The following is a 21,186-nucleotide window of genomic DNA, read 5'->3' on the forward strand; positions in this document are numbered from 1 at the left end:
TATTCAAGTCTCCCAGTAACATGAAATTCGTGATTGAGTGAGCCTGTGTAGCCACTGTATCCAAGAGGGCGCTGGTGAAAGAGCCCGGATGCCCGGGGGGGGGGGGGGCGGTATACTAGGATTCCTGAAAGTGAACTAGTTGGATCCAGTTTGATTGTAAAATGTAGGCTTTCAGAGTCGGGAATCTGTGCGTCGTTAGATTTGCAAGTGAAACAGTCCCGGTAAATGATGGCGACACCACCACCTCTACCCAATGGGCGAGGGAGCGATTGGATGAGGAAACCCGGAGGGGTGGCTAATACCATGTCTGAATCAGAGTGTGGGGTGAGCCATGTTTCCGTCAGGAAGAGGATGTCGATCTCACGATCTTCTATGAGGTGGTTAATCAGTGTCGCATGTTTGGGGAGAGAGCGGCAATTCAGCGAAGCGCATTTGAGGGCTACAGGCTTAGTCGCACGCGTCGGGAGTCTAAGCTGGGCTGGCTGGCAGTGAGTACAGCTGGTGAAAAGTCCATTCATGTCGTGAACATATTCACATGAGGCAGCGATGGGAGGTCTGAGACTTAGGAGGTCTCAACGGGAGTAAGTTACCTTAGTGGCAGCTTTATCTACCAGGGGGTCTGGCCCTAGGCCCGGCCGTGCGCGGACGGGCGCAGACGGGCTTGCATTAGGCGCTCCCGCTGCGCTCGTCCGCTGCGCTGGAGTGGCCGGCACATTTGTAGTGAGTATTATGGGCGTGGCCTCGCAGTGGGCGTGGCTTCACCTTTGACTGCGCTGGCGGTGTGGGCGTTTTCCCCCTCTAACAGCTGAGAACTCGCTGTATCTGGAGGGTCAGGGAGGGCAGGCTTAGCGCGTAATAGCGGCGCTTTAAGACAGGTGAGCTTCGTTAGTCTTTCTAGTTTAAAAACAACAACAAGTGACAGGTTTTAAAATCAATATACAGCGTGCAATACCTCCGGCTTTCCGCCTCAGAGGGAGTTTAAATCAAGTGAATCGTTGCGCTTTCAAAGCGTTTATGTAGCCTGACTGGTGGGCGTGGCCTCGCAGTGGGTGTGGCTTCGCCTTTGACCGCGCTGGCGGTGTGGGCGTTTTCCCCCTCTAACAGCTGAGAACTCGCTGTATCTGGAGGGTCAGGGAGGGCAGGCTTAGCGCGTAATAGCGGCGCTTTAAGACAGGTGAGCTTCGTTAGTCTTTCTAGTTTAAAAACAACAACAAGTGACAGGTTTTAAAATCAATATACAGCGTGCAATACCTCCGGCTTTCCGCCTCAGAGGGAGTTTAAATCAAGTGAATCGTTGCGCTTTCAAAGCGTTTATGTAGTCTGACTGGTGGGCGTGTCCTCGCAGTGGGCGTGGCTTCACCTTTGACCGCGCTGGCGGTGTGGGCGTTTTCCCCCTCTAACAGTTGAGAACTCGCTGTATCTGGAGGGTCAGGGAGGACAGGCTTAGCGCGTAATAGCGACGCTTTAAGACAGGTGAGCTTCGTTAGTCTTTCTAGTTTAAAAACAACAACAAGTGACAGGTTTTAAAATCAATATACAGCGTGCAATACCTCCGGCTTTCCGCCTCAGAGGGAGTTTAAATCAAGTGAATTGTTGCGCTTTCAAAGCGTTTATGTAGCCTGACTGGTGGGCGTGTTAGTCGCTTAGTAACAAGAAGTAAGTGGTGGGGGGCCCAAGGGCAGAGAGGTTTGCTGCTGCCCCCCCCTTGTCTGGACAGTGCAGGGAGACCAGTTTGGAAAAAAAAGCAGCAGAGCGAACCAGCAGGGTTCTGTGCCTCAACAGGTAGAGGATCTGAGGAGGCGTGGCAAGGCCCAGTGAGGGGCAATCTGGCCATTTGAGTATAGGAGGAATTCCCCTGAGGAAGCCTGTATTCAGTGAGTGCGAAGAAGCCCATGGGGAGGCAGTGGAGCGGGGTTCTCACCCCCCATGCAAGGAGGAGGAGTGGGCTTCGCTGCAGCCGGAGAGCTGCCTGAGGTACAGGCCTCTTGGCAGTGGACTTGGTGGTTTCGTCTCAATGGCGTCAGCCCGCGCAAAGAAAGGAGGCACCCTCAAAGACATGTTCACAAAATCCGATGGCTGCCGGAAGAGGGACTTCTCTGCCCGGAGAGGATCTAGAGGCGCTAGTCACACGCTCCTATATGGAGACTCTGTTCTCGTCCCTAAGAAAGGGTCTGCAACACATCAAGGGAGACCGAACTAGCGAATTACAGGCAATAAGGAAGGAGGTGACAGACACTGATGATCGAATGGATGCTTTGGAGGGTCATGAGAGAGCATGGGATGAGTAAATAGAGAAACTGCAGCTGGAGATAATACGGCCCACGGACCAGCAATTGGACCTGCAGGCCCATGCGGAGGACCTCGAAAACCGCTCCAGGTGGAACAACATTCGCATCAGAGGGGCCCCACAGTAGAAAGGGGATGTTGAAGTCTATGTGGGAGATCTGTTTGCCCAGATACTGGGAGACAAGTCAGGAACTGAGATACACCTTGACAGAACCCAGAGAGTGTGCCGTGGGGTTCCTGGACAGCCACAGGCATAGGACAACCTAACTTGTGTGCATCGCTTTCCCCTGAAGGAGCGGATCTTGCGGGTGGCCAGGTCGTCAATGCAATAGTGTTCAGAAGAAAAACCCTACAGTTATTTCACGACCTTGCGACATCTACGCTCCAGAAGAGGAGGGAGTTTCGCCTGGTAACAGCCTTCCTGGGGACAAGATCTCCTACTCATGGGGGCATCCCTTCAGACTGACTTTTCACTGGCCAGATCAACATCATCATCTACACTCCTTGGCGGAGCCATGTAAACTCCTACAGATAGATGCTCATGATCTGGATTGCTCAGTACCCGAGAAGAGGAAAAGTCGAGCAAGTGGACGCCAGAGGTAGAGGTGGGTGGCTACTGGTCTGGGGGGCTCGGAGATCATCGCGTCAGAGAGGAGAGCTCTGCTGGACAAGCTGTCAGAGGACTCTGTGGCTCAGGGTCCCATCTGAAGATAAGCTATTTGATGTTTGGAGTGGCTGAGTAAGAGTTGAGGAGGATGGCCATGTTCCCCATCTACACTTTTTTTTCTAGGGTTGGACTTCTCCCCCCCACTCCCCGAACCAGGGACAATAGCTGTTTACTGTTTTTGAATTGGGGGTTTGTTTCTGGCTGCTCATCACAAAGTCACATATTTTGCAATCAAAGACATAGTGGTAAGGGAGATCCCGTAGGGGGTGGCCAGGAGAGGAAGGTTCAGGAGGGCTAGGGGCTAGGAGCGGTAGGACAGGTGAGGGACACTTCCTATGGCATCCATGACGGGGACTTGAGTATTTTGACCTTCAATGTGAAAGGACTTAACAATCCAGTTAAGAGACAGGCTATTCTTTCATACCTGGAGCAATTCCTGCGCTGATGCTTGCTTACTTCAGGAAACTCACCAACCAGCTAGCGATTGGCATAGACTTAAATCCAGATTGTTCCCTCAGTAGTTTTTCTCTTCTCTGCCATGTAAGGCAGCTGGGGCGGCACTGCTCTTCTTACGCTCCTTTCGAAGGAAGGTGAGGACAAAAATCACTGATATAACTGGCCCCCTACTGGGGTATCAAATTCACTTTAGTCAGCACTCTCTGGTCATAGGCGCCATCTATGACCCCAATGAGGGTCAGGAACAGTTTTTGCAAAGGGCGGTAGCAGACATTATGTTGACACAGGATGATCTTTAATTTAGTTTTCCACAATGAGTTAGATCGCTCATTGCAACATCAGGGGGCAGCGGGAGTCACATCCACGGGGTCCTTTGGCTTCAAGAGATGGGTCTGCGGGACGTATGGAGAGAAAGACACCCTGCTACATGTGATTACACTTTCTATGCCCATGCACATAAATCCCATGCCCATCTCGACCATTTCTTGGGCTCCTGCGAGTACAGGATGGGACCACATTGGTAGAGATAGAGCCTGGTGCTCTGTCTGACCACTCTCTGGTCCTCTTAGATCCCTCCTTCCCATGATACACAACCTCTACTTGCAACTAGAGATTGCAAGAGACTCTCTTTCTCAGACCAGTGGTTGGTCAGAGAGGAAGAACAAATGAGAACTATCTGAAAGTCAATGACACTCCAGATGTACAAATTTCAACGATCTGGGACACAATGAAGGCAGTGTTAAGGAGGAAATTTATCACCATCTCGGCAGCTGTTAATAAGATCAAGAGGGATAAGCACACAGCTTCAGCAACAGGTGCTAGAGCTTGAACATATCCACCTAGTATGGAGAGAACTTGAGGCCGCTAGAAAGCAATTCGTAGGGAATACCCACTCTTACGCTTTAAACACGCCTTCTATGAACGCAAGGGTCAGATCACTAGGTTATATGATGCGTCACAGTGGGAGAGGGAGCCAGGGGACCACCCTTCATATCTTAAGTGGAACACTACGCTGGTGTATGAGTTACCTCTAGATCACTGGAAATTTTGCTGAGAGTTGCTGGGCGCTTCATGGCGAACTATAATTTACGCATCATTCATTTAAAATTTTTGCACCAGTTATATTATACAGTGCAATTACGTAGATTCGGCCTGCGGGACACAGCTAATTATGTACGGTGCGGACAGGCTGACACCTATTTTTTACACCTGGCATGGCAGTGAAATGGGACAGCTGCGTTCTGGGCCAAGGTTGCGAGTTGTGATGGAGAGCATGCGGTGTGTACCGGAGGTATGCCTAATGGGTAGTGTGAAGTATCTTAAGCCCTGCAACAGGCGGGTACTCGCTGTCTCGCCCCTGCTGGATAAGCGTACTGTGGCGCAATGCTGGGGTGAAAAATCCACGCCTACTGTGAAGAAATGGATCCGAGACTGAATATATTGTAGGGAACAACTGGAGGCATACACGGAAGAGCTGTCTGAGGCCTCACGAACCAAAGACTTTTGGGCTCCACTGACTGTGTACTTATTGAGCCCCCCTGACGTGTAACGTGCCTTACGTATTTACCTGATCTCTTCCCTCATGTGTCTGGCCAGGACTTATTGGACTTGGAACTACCTTTTTTGTGCTATCACTCAAGTGTGTTCACATAGCTTTTGGATCCGACAATTGTATGATGCAAAACTATTTCAGTGCCGGGAGAGGTGGGGGTGGGTCAGTTATTTTTTGCATTTTCTATGTTAAAAACGAAAATTGGCTTGTATTGACACATGTTAGGATGATATTGATGCCTCCCAGCCTTGGGGTGTTGTTTATACTTGTGGCAAGCATTTCAATAAACAAAAATAAAAACTATAAAATGGTTGACAGAACTGCACTGTTAGGCCAGATCTAAAGGAACACTCCCTTGCTTTAAACTGCATGGTGTTACCAGCTTTGTTGCAGAAGTATTTGAAAGAGTTGATATGAGATGAGGAACATGGATGAGGAAAGACTGCCATATTGTACTATTCCATTCAAAATAGTTTGGAACGCTGACTGCTTGTTGAGGAGTAAAAAAAGATACACAGAAAAAAAGAAGAATGTTCTGGTATTGCACACGTTTAGAAAGCCATGGCACCCCTAGAGGAATGACCCCATGAAACAGGTTCTATAAATTACAGATTGTTTCATGGACCATGTAACACATCTGGAAAGAGTAGCAGAGGATACAGGACAATGACGTTTCCTAAAGTGAAGATGGATTTGAGAATCAAGCACTCAGAGACTGTAGGAACTGGGGTCACCAGTTCCCCGGGGGTAGCCTGGCACGAGCAGGTAGGCACCCAAAAGCTTAGGTGTTAAGTGACTACACAGCACACGCATCCACTGAGACAATAAACGCACATGCAATGACGGAGACCACACCAGCAAGTTTTATTAAAACAATCAAATAATTGTATCTAGAGCAGAGTCAGGGTAATCAAAAATCACAGTATCAATTTGTTTCATCAGAGGGGAGTAAAGGGAACAGTTCAAAAATCAATGTAGCGTCTTGCAATAACTATTTCATAAAGAGATTAGCATTTCATTACTCTACTATAAACCAGGGTACATTTCATTAGACATTAAATACCAAGGAACCCCGCGACGGTGGGCCTCGCATTAAACATGGACAACCAGCTCACCAGGCAAGGATGAGCATATCCTGTAGCAAGAGTCCACGTCTCACCAGGTAAGGAACCTGTTCAGTAGACAAACCAATTAACCTCTCACCAAGCAAGGGTGAACATTTCATTAAACTACTTAGCAGGAATAAACGTGTTATTACTCAGCAGTAAACATGTCATGGAATAACTGTAGGCTTTCACTTAGCATTTCCGTTGGCAGGAGTATAGGACCTTCCATTAAATATCAGGCAAGGCCCCCATTTCAGGAGGTCAGTATAACCCTTGCATTTAACTGGGCGTCAACATTTCCTTAGGCCTAGGTAAAACATTTCCTTACTCTGTCATAGGCAGTTCCTTAGATAACTGGATGCCTTGAGTCAACAGCTTCCTTTGCAGGCCTAAACACGTTAGTGAAAACCAGGCAACATTTCATCATGAAAGAACAGGCATCTCATTAGGTAGGAATAACTTTTCCTTAAATGTAGAACAGTCAATTAACCGAGGTAAAACCTTTCAGTAGGTAAGGACAACCATTTCAAAAGATACCTGTAGGCATTTAGGGATTGCAGCACTAAACAGGAGCTTACACATTTCATTAAAGGTAAAACATTCAATTAGCAGAAGTAAACATTTCCTTAATCAGGAATACCCTGTTAGCAGGTGAGAGCAAACCTTTCAGTACTCAGCCCTACACATTTTAATTAAGCATCAAGCGAAGGTGAGCCTCTCACTAGACCAGGATAACCCATGCTTCAGGCTAAGGTGCTCTTGTCATTAGGGCTGGAATAGACATGGCTTTAAGCACGAATGAACATTTCATTGATCCAGAGCAAACCAGGCCTGAGGCTAAAAATAAACATTTAACTTTACCCTAGGCAGGGGTTAACTCGACTAGCTCCATGCTCCCAAGCGTGTCTTTTGGGGCCTTGGCCCAGTTCCAGCACTTACATGGGCCGATGGGGGGCCAACGGGGCCCAACTACAGTTTCCCCCGGGGTGGGGGCGGTCTCAGGCCTTCCGCCCGCCCACCCGGGGTATTACCTCAGTCTTCAGCCTACCGGGCCCTTGCGGTGGCTTCTCTGGGGATGGGGGGGGGGGCTCAGACTCTCTCGGAGCCCTCCCCGACGATGCAAGGCTGTTCCCGGGCCTTCTGCAGCCTCCCCGGCCCGGGAACCAATCGGTATGCGGTGCAGGAGGGACTTGACCTCAGCGGACAATGGCGGAGCAGCTCCTGGGGGCATGACACTTGCAGCCAATGGCTGCGCGGCTATGGACGGGGGCGCGGCCGATGACACGGCTGGCATCCCCCGTCACGTGATGGGGGGTATTCTTGCTTCAGGGCCTAACGTGGCCCTCTACGACACTGCAGCAGGTCCCTCCTGACATCGTGGGGCTGCCGCGACGATGCTGGCAGTGGCAGGAAGGCCCTCCTGGGATCTGGGCTGACGGCGGTGATAGCGGCCCCTGGGTGCGCCAGAGGTCGGCGTCTTCTACCCCCCCCCCCCCCCCCCCCCCCACTCTTCCGGGCCTGGCGCGGCCCTCAGCACACGGCGGCGGCCCTCTCCTTACGGGGGCCGCCGAGGGGGCAGATGGCCGCAGTGTCGGCTCAGCAGGCGGTCCCACGACCAGCGGTGATGTTTTGGGGACAGCGCCGATAAGGGGCAGCGCTGCCGGGACGCTCACAGTGCTCAGCCTGCGCAGCGCCTCGTTGGTCAAAGGAGCGCTTAGAAGTTCCTCACAGGATTCGGCAGGTGAGCGCTTGAGGCACAATTATAGCGCTGGGTAGACATAGCGCTTGGGACGAAATGCAGCGCTTCTTGGGGGGGCCCACAGCGACTGAAGGCCAGTTGGCGCTTGGCAATGGTAGCGCTAGGACGGCCACAGCACCCCTGAAAGTCCAACGCTTGAGGGGAAAACCCAGCGCTTGAGGGGAAAACCCAGCGCTCTTCTGGCAGATCAGTAGGAGAGAGCTGGAAAGGCAGCTAAGACCAGTGAGGCAGTTCAGGGGGCTAGCGCTTAGCAAGCAGTTTATTCAGCAGTTCACACAGGACAGGCCACATGACAGTGGCAGGATTGCGCATAGACCCAGGTCAGGACAAAGGGGCAGAAGGAGCACAGCCCAATACCTGGTGGATCCCCAGTGGTCCTGGTTAGTGGAGTTAGACTTCTTCTTCTTGGCGCTTGATTGTTTTGGCGCCCTTGTGGATAGTTCCTCGTTTCTTGAAGGGGGGTTGAGTTGAGGGCTGCTGACAGGATTCCTCAGCAGGTCACTGCAGGTGGTCCCTGGGTTCCCCTCCCGTCGGGCCAGATCAGTGGGCTAGTTCAGGGTTCCTCACTCAACTTGAAAGGCAGCACATAAGCCCTGTCACTCCCAGTGGCATAGGTCCTTGTCTAGGCCCTACCGCCTAAGTCTCGTGCGTGGGTCCCCCAGGTCAGTGATGCCCCAACTGACTGGAAAGTTTCCCTCCCTTTATATTGGCCCAGGTCAGGTGACCACCCTCTAAGGCGGCAAAAATAGGCTCCGCCCCTATTCTAGAAGGTGCTAGGAGCTTCCCTATTCTAACTGTGGGCAGGCAAGGCAGGCTGGAATGGCAACAATGTTTGGGGTCCCAGCCAGCTCCTGGTAACTAGAATGCGCCTGAAAAGACCATGCTGCAGTAGCAGGGGTCAGCGGCAGCCATGCTGGGAGTAGAGAGCACCTGCACCTAGCATTGATTTTAATAATACACAGGGCATCTCAACCTATACAATTTTATTACAATGGGGGGACATACAGAATTAGGGGAGCGAAAAGCAAAAAATCTCCGGGAAAAGGGCCAAGTCCAACAGAGACCCAATGTTCAAGCTTCCTATTCTTTAACACATCAAGCAACACAGAGATTTGGTCGCTCTGGAAAGGCAGGATAATCCACTGCTGTTAAAAATGATTTGTACAGCTGGAAATAGAGAACAGAATTCCAAGAGAACACTGCCTAGCCAAAACATCCATAGGATGGCTGTATGAAACGCAAAATCATGGTCAATTAGACTCAATAGACCCATCAGAGAGAGATCGGGATTCTCAGGCCAGGCCTTCAACACAATAAAGACTGCGTTATCACATTGTAACATTTGATATTTTGGTAAAGGAGGTCTACTTATCGTAATGAATTTTTTTTCATAGTCAAAGTACTGGATGCTTCACCACGGGTGTCCTATCAATAGAGTGTGATGTATACGATGGTCCATCTAAGTGTGTTCACCTTTCTGTAAGACTTAGATGAAGACGCTAGCTAGATTAAGATATTTGCCACAATAGTGACAGAGCCACAGCATTTAATGGAGTGTGACTGGTCATTGTGATCTGTAACATTTTAATAACAACACCTTATGGGTTCAACTGAATTCACTCCTAGCTTCGAAGAGATATAGGCAGGATTTTATGCTGCACTTTCTCCCATACACATGTTTTACATTCGAATACTCACGATGTAATACATATTGTTACAACGTGATTCATTCACAACATGTTCCAAGATCCAAACATTGTTCATTTTCACCTTGGGAAGTCAACTGAGCACTACTAGCGAGCAACGGTTGTAAGCTAATATTCAGTGGCAATTAAATGTCCTCGGTCCCTATATAAGACAACACATTGATGGTGTCAGAAAGTGAAATGTGCTCAGCTGTGTTGAAATGCATACGCTAAAACAATGAGCACTAGTACACTGTGGGTTGTCTTTCTAAAATATGAAGAGTATGAGGGGGACAGTGTTTGGAATATTTGCAACATCACAACGTAACTTCAGAGCACACATTTTGAAGAGATCATAGAGTGTAATTTTGCGTGTAATCTTTTTCTGCATGTACCTTATAAAGACAGACATTAAGCAGCTAATAAGGTGATATCTTCAAGCAGCGCCTGGAACAGACCAATAGCACAGTATTGGATGTTACAAGAAGAAGCAGCAGGGTAACAAACGCCCTCCAGACCCTGCAGTGTGGGCTGGCCTGAGCTCCAGCGGTCCCCCTCAGCACAGTACCCTGGCAAGAGAGCTCCTGGTTGAGTCCAGAGGGGGGCTCTGTGTGTACCTTGCAGGGGGGCCCCCTCAAGTTTCGTTACGCCACTGCGAGCAGCAAACAAAACCGATATACTCAGCCCTGTGTGTCCTCACATTTAATTTTTAATTTTTATTGGCTTATAAAGTGCCCGAATCACCCCAAAAAGAGGTCGGTTTTAAGGAGCTTTCTAAATAGAAGGTATTCTGGGCATTTCCGGAGAAGAATAGGGAGCTGATACCAATAATAGAGGTATAATCCCCAAAAAGACCGTGATCCTAGGACTACAGAGATCCTAGTCTGTCGTATCTCCTAATATAGTCCACGTGAAGATTTGTAGTTTTCTACATAACCTTCATTATACTCTACTCAGTAGTATATATATGTATATAACATAAAAACCCCTTCCCACACTTTGTTGACAGTTTTTAAGATATCAGGGACTCATAGGAATGACACTTTCAACTGCTTCAGTCCCATTCACACACTAATTTGTGTGAAGCCCATTTTTATCATCATTGGCGGTCATTAAGCCCTAACAGAAAAGTGTCCAAAGTCAAATATAAACGGTGTAAAGGTGCGTAAAGTGAAGTGAAAAGATAAATTACACTTCACACTGTGGAAAATAGTGATTAAAATTGAAGGGATTCACTCAATGCACAGCAACTTTATTCATTTACTCAGTGAACCCAATCAAACTAAAAGACAGTGTAGGTTGCCATATATGCATACCACTGTTAGATGCCAACAAGTTTCTCTGCTTCATATACTTTATGCAAATTCATCACCAAGCTCTTTCCCCACAGCACGATATATTGGACACATCAATCTAAAAATCCTCTGTGAACCATGATGTGGCCTACCAGCCAAGAGGTTCAAGAGTAAAAACAGGTTCCCTCACGTGAGACCCTTTCCGGTAGACCAGTGCTCCTGTAGTCACTTGTATCGCCCAGGCAACACGGAGCGTATTGTCTCCCTCTGCGGTTATGTAGAAAACTACAAATCTTCACGTGGACTATAATAGGAGATACAACAGAATAGGATCTCTGTAGTCCTAGGATCCTGGTCTTTTTGTGGTTTATAACTCTTTGAACGGAGGGCGACCAGGGCTCTTTTTTCCCTTTATGCTCCATATTGATAGTGTGCACCAATAATAGAGGGCCATGTGGAAAAATGCTTTCCCACCTAAGCGGGATTTTTGGAAACGCTGGACAAGGAGCAAGGATTTGGCTCATGAGCGTAGAGATCTAGGTGGCTGATACGCTTTTCTGCTAGATAGCCAGGACCTTTACCGTTTAGTGCTTTGTGCACAATACAGCATATCTTAAATCTGATCAGCTTACGTATTGGAAGCCAGTACAAACATTGCAATAGAGAGAGAGAAGCTGTTCTGGCAAGGGAGTTTGAGACCAGGTGAGTGCGATGTTTAGGACTGCCTAAAGTCTACTTAGGGAGGACTCACTTGCTGAAATCAGGAGAGCTTTACAGTAGTCCAAGAGTACTATCACCAGAGCCTGGATGAGTGTTTTCCGTACGGTTAGGGGGAGGAATGTAAATACCCTGTGTAGGAGGCATAATATATGAAAGCATGAGCCTACTGTGATTGTAACTTGCTCTTTCGTTGTGAGTTTCTGGTTCAGACGTATGCCTAGGTTCTCGACCACAGTCTTAGGGACCGGGGTCTCGCCGAATTCTGGAGGCCACAATTCTGGATACCAGAGCAAAGGCACTTCTCCGAATAGCGTGATCTCAGTTTTCCCAGCATTTAGCTGTAGGAAATGATTCCTCCTCCAAGTAGCAATGGCATCACATTGGCTGGACCCTAAGTTATACTGAAAATACTACAGGGGTTCTGCCCACATCACCCTCACATATCTGGGCAAGGAACATCGAAAAGATGAAAAAGTAGAAAAGATGATACTGAGGGATTAATTCAACATTTAATTTCGAACAAGAAAAAAATTATTTATCCTGTTCTGTACAACTTAATGTATAGAGGTTATTAATCACAAATTTCTAAAGACATATAGACATGCTGCAAGAAAAAAGTGACACACAGAAGAATATATCTATACTACTATTATAAAGAGAGAACTTGCACCTTTAGGCAAGGTAAACTCGGGAACCACAGCGCCAATCTACACACCCGATACACCGTTAAAATCAGCAGGGTGTGTAGATGGTCATAGGCTTTAAAAATTAAAAAAATAAACGTTATATAAAAAGTTACATTTTTACAAAAAGTAGTTCCCCCAAAGTAGCGCCGGCCGTGACTGTGCGTCGTCACGTGAGGAGCAGGGGAGTAGCAGCGTCCCAGGAGCAGCGGACATGGCCCGTTCTTTAGCCCACTCTTAAAGTGGAGGCACGCACTCTTACGCACAACCGGGTGGTTCAAGGCACGAAGATGCACCAAGTAAGACAGCAGTGATGATGCTGGAGGAAGAACGTCACTGACACAGAAAACCTTGAGGAAGCAGGTAAGGAGGCACGTTAGACTATTTGAATGAAACTGCCGTGAATGGCGCATGTTAATATAACAGTTGATTCCCCAAGGTGAAATACAGTTAAAATATCCACGTTGTGTCAACATTAATCTGCATGTATAAGACGTTCCGGAAAGCAGTGAAAGGCAGCACCTCCCAACTTACTCCAATGCCGTCGGAAATCTCAAAAGCCCAGAAAAAAACAGCCCACAATACACTGACTTTCGAAGTGCTGGTATGAATTGAAAATAAACCCTTTCAGTAGAATCAAATTAGGTACAAATGAGTTTTTAGACGATGGCAATAACTCATACACATTGTCAAATTCAATCATTAAAGTAGTTTTTGAAAACGAATGCCTGGTGGTGCTGATGTAATTCATGGAAGATCTCAACGTGGAAAAAACAACACTAAAACAGGGGAATCCTGCTTCACTTCAGAAAATGAATAAAATGAGAAGGCAAAAATAAACTCAGTCAGGCAGCCTTTGAATTAGGTAGCTAGGAATTATTATGAAGACAGTTGTCGAAAGTTGCGCGCTGGAGGTCCTTTCTCACAAGTTAATCACTTGAAAATGGCAGAACAAATCACAGAGATTGAAATAGGGACAACAGCACAACAGGGCAAGAGCTTTCCTGAGCAACGCCGCACAGAGGAAGCAGAGAATCCTAATGTTGAAGAACGGGCAGAAGGAATGGGACACTCGCTTCTTGGCAGCAGAACAGGGAGAGATCAAGATTTATCCTTGTCCCAATAGTAGTGAAGAATGATCAGGAATCAAGTAGTATCAATATATATATTTATTATTTCAAGTAGATGGCACAAAGTGGAGAGTCCAAGGGTGGTAATCTATACTACTATTATAAAAAGAGAACTTGCACCTTTAGGCAAGGTAAACTCGGGAACCACAGCGCCAATCTACACACCCGATACACCGTAGAAATCGGCAGGGTGTGTAGATGGTCATAGGCTTTAAAAATTAAAAAAATAAACGTTATATAAAAAGTTACATTTTTACAAAAAGTAGTTCCCCCAAAGTAGCGCCGGCCGCGACTGTGCGTCGTCACGTGAGGAGCAGCGTCCCAGGAGCAGCGGACATGGCGCGCAGGGGAGGAGCGGTGAAGTGAGGCCAGCGGCGGAGCGGAGAGGTGGATATGGCGCGGGGAGGAGCGGCGGCGGACAGGTGGTGAGTGGCAGAGCAGAGAAATATGGACCGGCGGTGTGAGCAGCAGAGGCAAGGTAAGAATCCGGGGCAGCCAGGGTCGGGGCGGGCGGGGCACGGGCTGCAGGGGAATGTCAGGGCAGGCGGGGGTAGGGGAAGCCAGCATTTCAGGTTTGCGTGCTCTCCCGCCCCGGCCCCCGCCCGCCACAACATTGTCCGGGACACAGACAATGTCGTGGCGGGCGGGAGAGCACGCAAACCTGAAATGCAGCCCCAGCCCCCTTCTACCCCAGGCAACGCTGGGGCGGGCTGCTAGTATATATATATATATATATATATATATATATATATATATATATATATATATATATATATATTATCACAGGATTTCCCCGGTCCCGGGGAAGGATGGAGTCGCAGAAAGACGGCTCTGACACGCTTATTTCAATGAAGAATCACAGTTTATTTTCATCAATCCATGTGGGGGGATTTAAACAACAAAAAGCAACCAACGCGTTTCGACAGCGTCCGCTGTCTTGATCACGGTCAGTTTGGTTAGTGAAGCTCACAGTTTTATAAAACAAACAAAACATTAACGTTACACCCCCTTAATCACTGGCACCGCCCATAACTTTGGGTTTTCTGGGATTTGTAGTTCGGAATCTATCCGTTTTACTTTAGGATGATTATGCAGTCCTTTCCCCCCCAGTGAATGTATGGGAATGCATTGTATTTCTGCATTTTACTTGCTGTTCACATTAGTCATTTCCACATTTAAATTAACCATTTTGGTGAGTTTTCTTATGGTATTGAGAGAGTCATAAGGAACCCATAGACATTGAAATCCCGCCCTCCAGAAAGCACATATCAACTATATACAGTACAATCAAATATATACAAATCACAATTACAATATATACAATACATATACATATACAAAGGTTTACCCAACGAAAGATCTATGGAGTTGTAGCTAGTCAAACATTCCTCAATATTCGCTGATTCCAGGATAATAGTTGCCGGGAATGTGTTCAAGAAAAGAGTCAGGTGTATGTTATGCCACTGTCTACCGAGAACGTAAGGGGCCATGGAAGGGGCAGAGTTGACCCTGGGTCCCCTAAGTAAATTAAAGAGTGATCTGTCCACAAAAGATGTTTGGAGAGTTGGTCAGGATAAGATCTAACGTGTGTCCTGCTAGATGTGTAGGACCCTTGTTGATCTTTCCTAGTCCTAAAGTGGCCAAGTTTGCGAGAAACATAAAGGCCTCCTGATTAGAAGTGTTCTCACTATGTACATTGAAGTCACCTAGTAACAGAAAATGTTTAGTGGAGATAATATGAGGGGCAATTAATTCCATCAGTTGAAGCAAGAAATCTAAAAGGGGCCCTGGCGGCTGAAATACAAGGGCACCTTTCCAGCTGTAATGAGGTGAAAAAAAAATCTAAAAACCGCCATATCTGTTTAATCGTTACAACATTGCTCAAGTGTCGATACATTAATAATGTCTTTATGGATAATGGCTATCCCTCCAGCCACCTTAGACTGTCTATCCAGCCTTTGAATATGGTAGCCATCAGGAACTGTCACCGCAATAGCAGGGGTGGAGCTAGGTTTGAGCCAGGTTTCAGTCAGAAATGCGATGTCGGGATTCTCACAAGATAGTGGGTCGCAGATTTCAGTGGCATGCTTGGGCAGAGATCTAACATTGCCCCAAAAGCAGTTCCAGCCCTGACCAGATTTGTCGGAAGGACAGTCTTGGGCAGTCTGAGGGCAAGTCTGGGGGAGAGCATCTAATTTATAATTATGTTTTGACTTTTCTGGATCAGATAGCAGCGGGCCGCATGCTCCTGCACGCGAAAGGCCCCTCCATGTCATGGTATACCCGAAAGTGTCATGTGGGTGGTTAATACATTTAGATGTACTTGATCATTTGATATCTAGGAGTTCCCGGCCCGTATAAGAGTATATTTGCCTGTGTCCCAAGTCAGGCATGAAAAGTGCAGGGGTCTGGGCTCCTGGCGACAGCTGGGCGCAGACACATGAGAATGTTTTTGAAAGATCTTTGGTTGTATGAAGGCATCCCTACAGTTCTCATGCCCTTTTATCTGCAGCACCAGCTTCTTATAACTGTGGCGTCAAACAGATAAGATCCCAGGTAGAACGTGGACACGAAGACACCGCAGTCAGCAGCAAGTGTTTGGAGACACAATGGTTTTGCACAAGCCCGGTGCAGTCTAAGAGAGCTGCACACTACTTTTTAGACATCATCCGATTCAACAGCACAGCCTTGGAGGGTGGCACACTGATTTTACACAACATTTGATGCAACAAAGCAGCCTTGGAGAATGTCACACTGGTTTTACACAACAGCTGACACATTGCTGCAAGCTTCCAACCAAGGTCTCTGTAGGAGAATAGGGTCTGCTTCCTATGGTCACCCCCACTTTTTGCTGTGATTCTCTGTTTTTTTTACTTTAGTGTGGCTGTGGGCCTGCTAATCAGACCCACAGCCCAACTGTTCTCTCTCTAAATTAATACCATGTACTTTAGGTACATACCTAATTGGGAATTGGGTCACGTTTGTGAGCCCCTGTACAGTGTGCCTTAGGTACCCAGGGCATAGGTGCATCCAAGGCCTACCAGGGGCTGCAGCATGTATTATGCCACCCCTGGCTGGCCATCCAAACTGACACCACTTGATGATCACTCAGCTGGAGTAAGGTGGTGTAATCACCCCGGACTTAGATATAGTATATCTATATCTTCCTTATATAAAGACACATATGCACCTATAAGTCACTCCTAGGGTAGGCCTCGACAATCCTGGAGGCAGAGTGCTTGGTTTTATGTGAGAGGGTGCTCTAGCATGAGCTGAGCCCTTCTACAGCTTTCGGAACCATGTCCTTATAGCTGTTCTATGATATAGCCATACCATATACTCTTAAGTGCATTATAATCCTCGCGGTTAGTGCTAACTTTGGTTTGGCTTTATCGAAACATGTCGTGTAAGGTGTCAAACACTTTGGAATACTACCCCCTCGTCAGTTCTGGCGACGGGGTAGCATTCCACCCTTCTAGAGGGAGAAGACATGTAGTTACTGTTAATACCGGTTACAGTTAAACAGAGCCCCAGCATCACAAAATGGATGCTGCTGCCACAGACACGAGTCAGACCTGCTGCTGCTGGACGAAATCCCGACAGGGGAGGCCTGGAAAATAGGTTTCCTGCCTTGGGAGGTGCTAGCACCTCCCCAGACAGGCTTTTAGTGTATTGGGGCAGGGTGGGTTGAGAAATGAGACACTGCCTGGGGCACACAAGGTGCTCCATGCATAGCCCGGATCAAACCAGTTGCTGGGGCACTCCAGCCCCGCTCTGGCATGAAACTGTACAAAGGGAGAGGGGTGTAACCACCCCCTTCCCTGGTCCCACCAATAGGAGGGACCTAGCAGGTAATCCAGCCCCTTAGTTTAATATAAAGATCGGAGCTGTGTCAAGAGACTTTAGATTATCCTGGACCGAAACTCTGAAACGAAACTCTTGGACCTTTGGTGTTCTACACGACTAGAAGACTGAAGAAATCTCCCTTGTGGCCAAAGAGTGACTACCCTGTGCAAACAGGCACCATCAGTGACTCGCCGGTTTGCTTTGTCGACGCTCCTGCCGGAACCCGAAGACTCAGCTACTCAGGACTGGACTTCCAGACTTCTCCGACTCCGACCCACACCTATAGCAAAGCTGAGACCCGTGGAGGACACGAGAGACGGGGGACCAGATTCCCTGGAGATCCTGCTTGTTGCTAACTGTGCAACTACCAAGGCACCCTTGCAGTTGTGCATTGGGGTTTGAGAAGCCCCAGACCCGAGCACCATTTGTGCCAAAGCTTAGCCCTCCACACTCCACGAGTGTCGCGTAGGGCCTGCTGGCAATTTACAGCTCACCGTGTCTTCCTGGTTGCTAGCCCGTTGGCTAGTTAGCCCCTTGAAGACGATCCTTTGAATTTACACTGCTGGCCTAGTTGCTCCAGGCTCGCCCCAGCTTCCCTGCAAAGTTGAAGCTCCCCAGACTTTGCTGGTCTGAACAGAAGCCGATCTTCATCTCCTGCATGGGTTGCGTTAGCCACGGCTTGGTGGCTCCAATCCGGATACCGACACCCCAGCCAACAAGATCCTTTGTGGGACAGTCGCCCTCCAGCTCCTGGTCGTCGTCGACGCCTCCTGGACCCCGTGGCTGCAGAGACAAGCTTCACCTTTTCACCTGGACAGCACTCAACATTGCCTGGTTCCTTCCTGGTCACTGGCTAGTGACCCAGGCTCTGTTCCCTCTGCTTACAGGTTCTTCACATCTTCGATCCACCCTTGGATCCAACTGGGCACTTTTCTCCTGGTCACTTGCATCACTTCTTTGCAGCTCTCCATAGGAAACAGCGACGAAAGCCGACACAGAAGAACACCTATGCACCCGGCTTCCCTGGGTGAGGTAACTCGAGTGCTCCGGTACTCACGTGGGTGTTGACTAGCCAAGTGTCCTAGCTTTAAGTGTTTCACCGTAGTTCACCTGGAAGTGTCCGAAATCTCCTACTTTGTTACTTTTACGTTCCCATTATAACTCTACGGTAACCCGCGTGTGAGTTTAGACACTGCACACGCTTCCCGTGGGCCTCCTACTTCCAATCCTTGGGTTGTCCAGTGTAGCCCCAGCAATTCCTTAGGCCCTAGGCCTATTCGTGAAGTGGTTCTTATACCACTTACTTAGTATATGGTTTGTGAGGCCCCTAGGGCATAACTGTATTTTGTGCAACTTATAGAATGCTGATTAAGAAACTTGTAATGTACTTCGACCTCTGACCTCATAAAGAGTCCAGAGGGGTTGTGTTAGTAATAAATACATATATCTTTTATATATACCTTGTGTGGTATCCTTTCATTTGATATTCAAGGGATTATATATGGTAGAACAGCTGGCTTTACATGCCCTCTGAAGTTTAGCCTAAGACTGCTTTGTCCATGCTACCACTAGGATAGCTGGTCTATAAGGTTGACTTTACAACCATCACCATGAGGGTTGTTTAGACTTGTGCAAGGTGCCCACTAGAATAGTGCACATCATATACCAGGCTAACTTCTCACAGTCTCTAAGGAGAAACTTCGCATATAACAGTTTTTACAATTTAGGAGAAACTGCACATATAAGGCTCTTTCATGAAGCAACAGGAATTCTCAAAGAATACATTGTTGGAAAAGGTTATCCCAGAAGGACTGCAAAGCAGGCGAATAAGAGGCCAAGAATCATAGAGACACCTTCATGATCCCTAATGCATGAATAAGAGAAGAGAGCATGGCTGTGGTTCTCATTTATAATCCATTAGTAAATTGTATTTTAACGGAATATAAAAATAAATAGGAGCATGTTGGAGGTTGGTGAGACGAAGCCATCAATGTTCCCTTCTACTTGAAGTGAGGTCAGAACCTCAGGAACCCTCACAACAAAGATCGACATACCTGGGGCCGTTGGTGTAAATACATCAGACCGTCCGCCCTACTTATGGAAGGCATTCTGACCTACTTGCTTCTCTTCAGGAGCACTATGTAAAGACTGGCTGTTTCAAACTGAAAAAAACTAGAAAATAGTACCCCGACTCCCTTGTAGAAATCTCTCAGTGTACCAAGTACGTCATTTATTGGTTTTACAAAAAGTAAAAGCAAACTTTCACTTTAGGAGTAAAACAAAAGAGTCTTCTGGGCGCCCGTGTGAACCATGGCAGCCATTCAGCAACGTTAGGTGCTTTTAGAGGAGCTCCTGTTGCTTCTCTGAAGACACAGGGATAGCCAGGTTGGTGGAGATCGCTAAATATGGTGGACGGTAGTCCAATGGGGTAGTGGAAGTTGTTACGCCTGCTCCTCTGGCAGACCGTGGACCACCTGTCAAACTATAAATGAGGGGGACAGTCTTCAAATGTAACTCAAAATACAAAAATCACTAAAGAAAGACGGGCGGGATTCAGGGTGTGGTGAAAAGGGCTCTCTATCAAAAATTAAACAAAGCATTATACCAGCCAAACCAACGGTCCACACACCAGCCCTGTTTAAAGTTAGAGAGACTGTCATCTTTGCATTGGAGATCACATTGGGTCTGTCAATGAAAAACTTCTTCCGAAGGAGAAGGGGCTCTCGGAGAAAACCCATCAGGCATTATTAGATAAAGAAGCGCTATATAAGAAGCTTCAAATAAAAAGTCAATTTTGTATTTGACAAATGCATATTTAAATCCCTCGTATGGCAGAATGCTTTCAAGCACTCACCATTCTGTAGCATTTTTATGGATTATTAACGAGAGTAGTGCCACGATACACGCATATGTTTCGTTTTCCAAAATAAATCCGGTATTTAATGGGTAAAAACGACTGAATTAAGTTCCCAACACAGGAGTGAAGCCCAGATCTCAGTATTACTGGTAGCATTTCACTCTTCATTTATACAGAAGGAGACGAATTACCATCTCAACCGCCTCTCGCTCTGAGAGAAGGCACATTGAGGAGAATAGTCCCCTCTGATACTACCTGCGACAGACTCCCTGCTGAAATCAGTCATGCTATCGAGATTTGACCCCTCTATTGCCAAAAAACTAGGCTCCTTGCTGACATCACAAATTATCTTTATAGTTTAGGGAATAAATCACATTTAACATCTCTTTCCATACAATCAGCAGTCAAATACCATGAATTCAAATACATTTTTTGTTTTTATTACAAATCAAAAAACATACATTTGGTAGTAATATGTAAAATCTAGTCATCATTGTGTACATTTCATAGCATCATGCCTGCTCTTGCTGTATCATAATTTAGTTCATGGTAACGTTAAAATAAATTGAGTTTGATCCTGGTACACACCTCTGTAGTGTAGTTTTTAAAGGCTCTTGGATGTCCATCCATGGGTGGTGTTTGGATGTTTGGTTATGTATTATTAATATAGATTTATAAAGTATTGGGTTTCAAATGTATTATGCCACTAATGGCCATGCAAAAGACTTGTTCAGTTTAGAACTTGTTGCTGTTAACGTGAAGGTAAAGTGAGTTTGACCCTTGAGCAAACCCCTGCAGTGTGTTATGTATAGGACGGGCGTGCTGAAGAGCAGTCTTCTTGTTGTTCCTCACTGGTTGGGTGGTGGCGGTGGTGATGATGATGGTCGGCAGCAGGAAGAACTTCCCGGACTCAGCACTTTGTTAAAATGACCTCGGTGGAAAGCATTAGTTTCTACTATCTTTGGCTGCTGAAGATGTATTCTTTCTTCTGATGTGCATATTATATTGGTGAACACATTCCTCTAAGCAAGGCAGGGCTATGAGAACACTGTGTATTTGGCAGCTACAGCAACACAAAAGCACATTACAGATGATTCAGAATGCTACGATTTATCTTATTTGTGGTCTGAGGACGTCCCAACTG

The 21,186-nt window shown here is 47.2% G+C and overlaps 1 protein-coding gene across 1 annotated transcript in view; it reads right to left on the bottom strand.

Moving 5' to 3' along the window:
• Positions 1–21,186, bottom strand: part of LOC147736855 (uncharacterized) — a 182,137-nt gene that overhangs the window by 137,567 nt on the left and 23,384 nt on the right.

Source organism: Lissotriton vulgaris, chromosome 1_2 (genome assembly GCF_964263255.1).
Source record: "Lissotriton vulgaris chromosome 1_2, aLisVul1.2, whole genome shotgun sequence".
In the NCBI taxonomy this organism is placed as follows: domain Eukaryota; kingdom Metazoa; phylum Chordata; class Amphibia; order Caudata; family Salamandridae; genus Lissotriton; species Lissotriton vulgaris.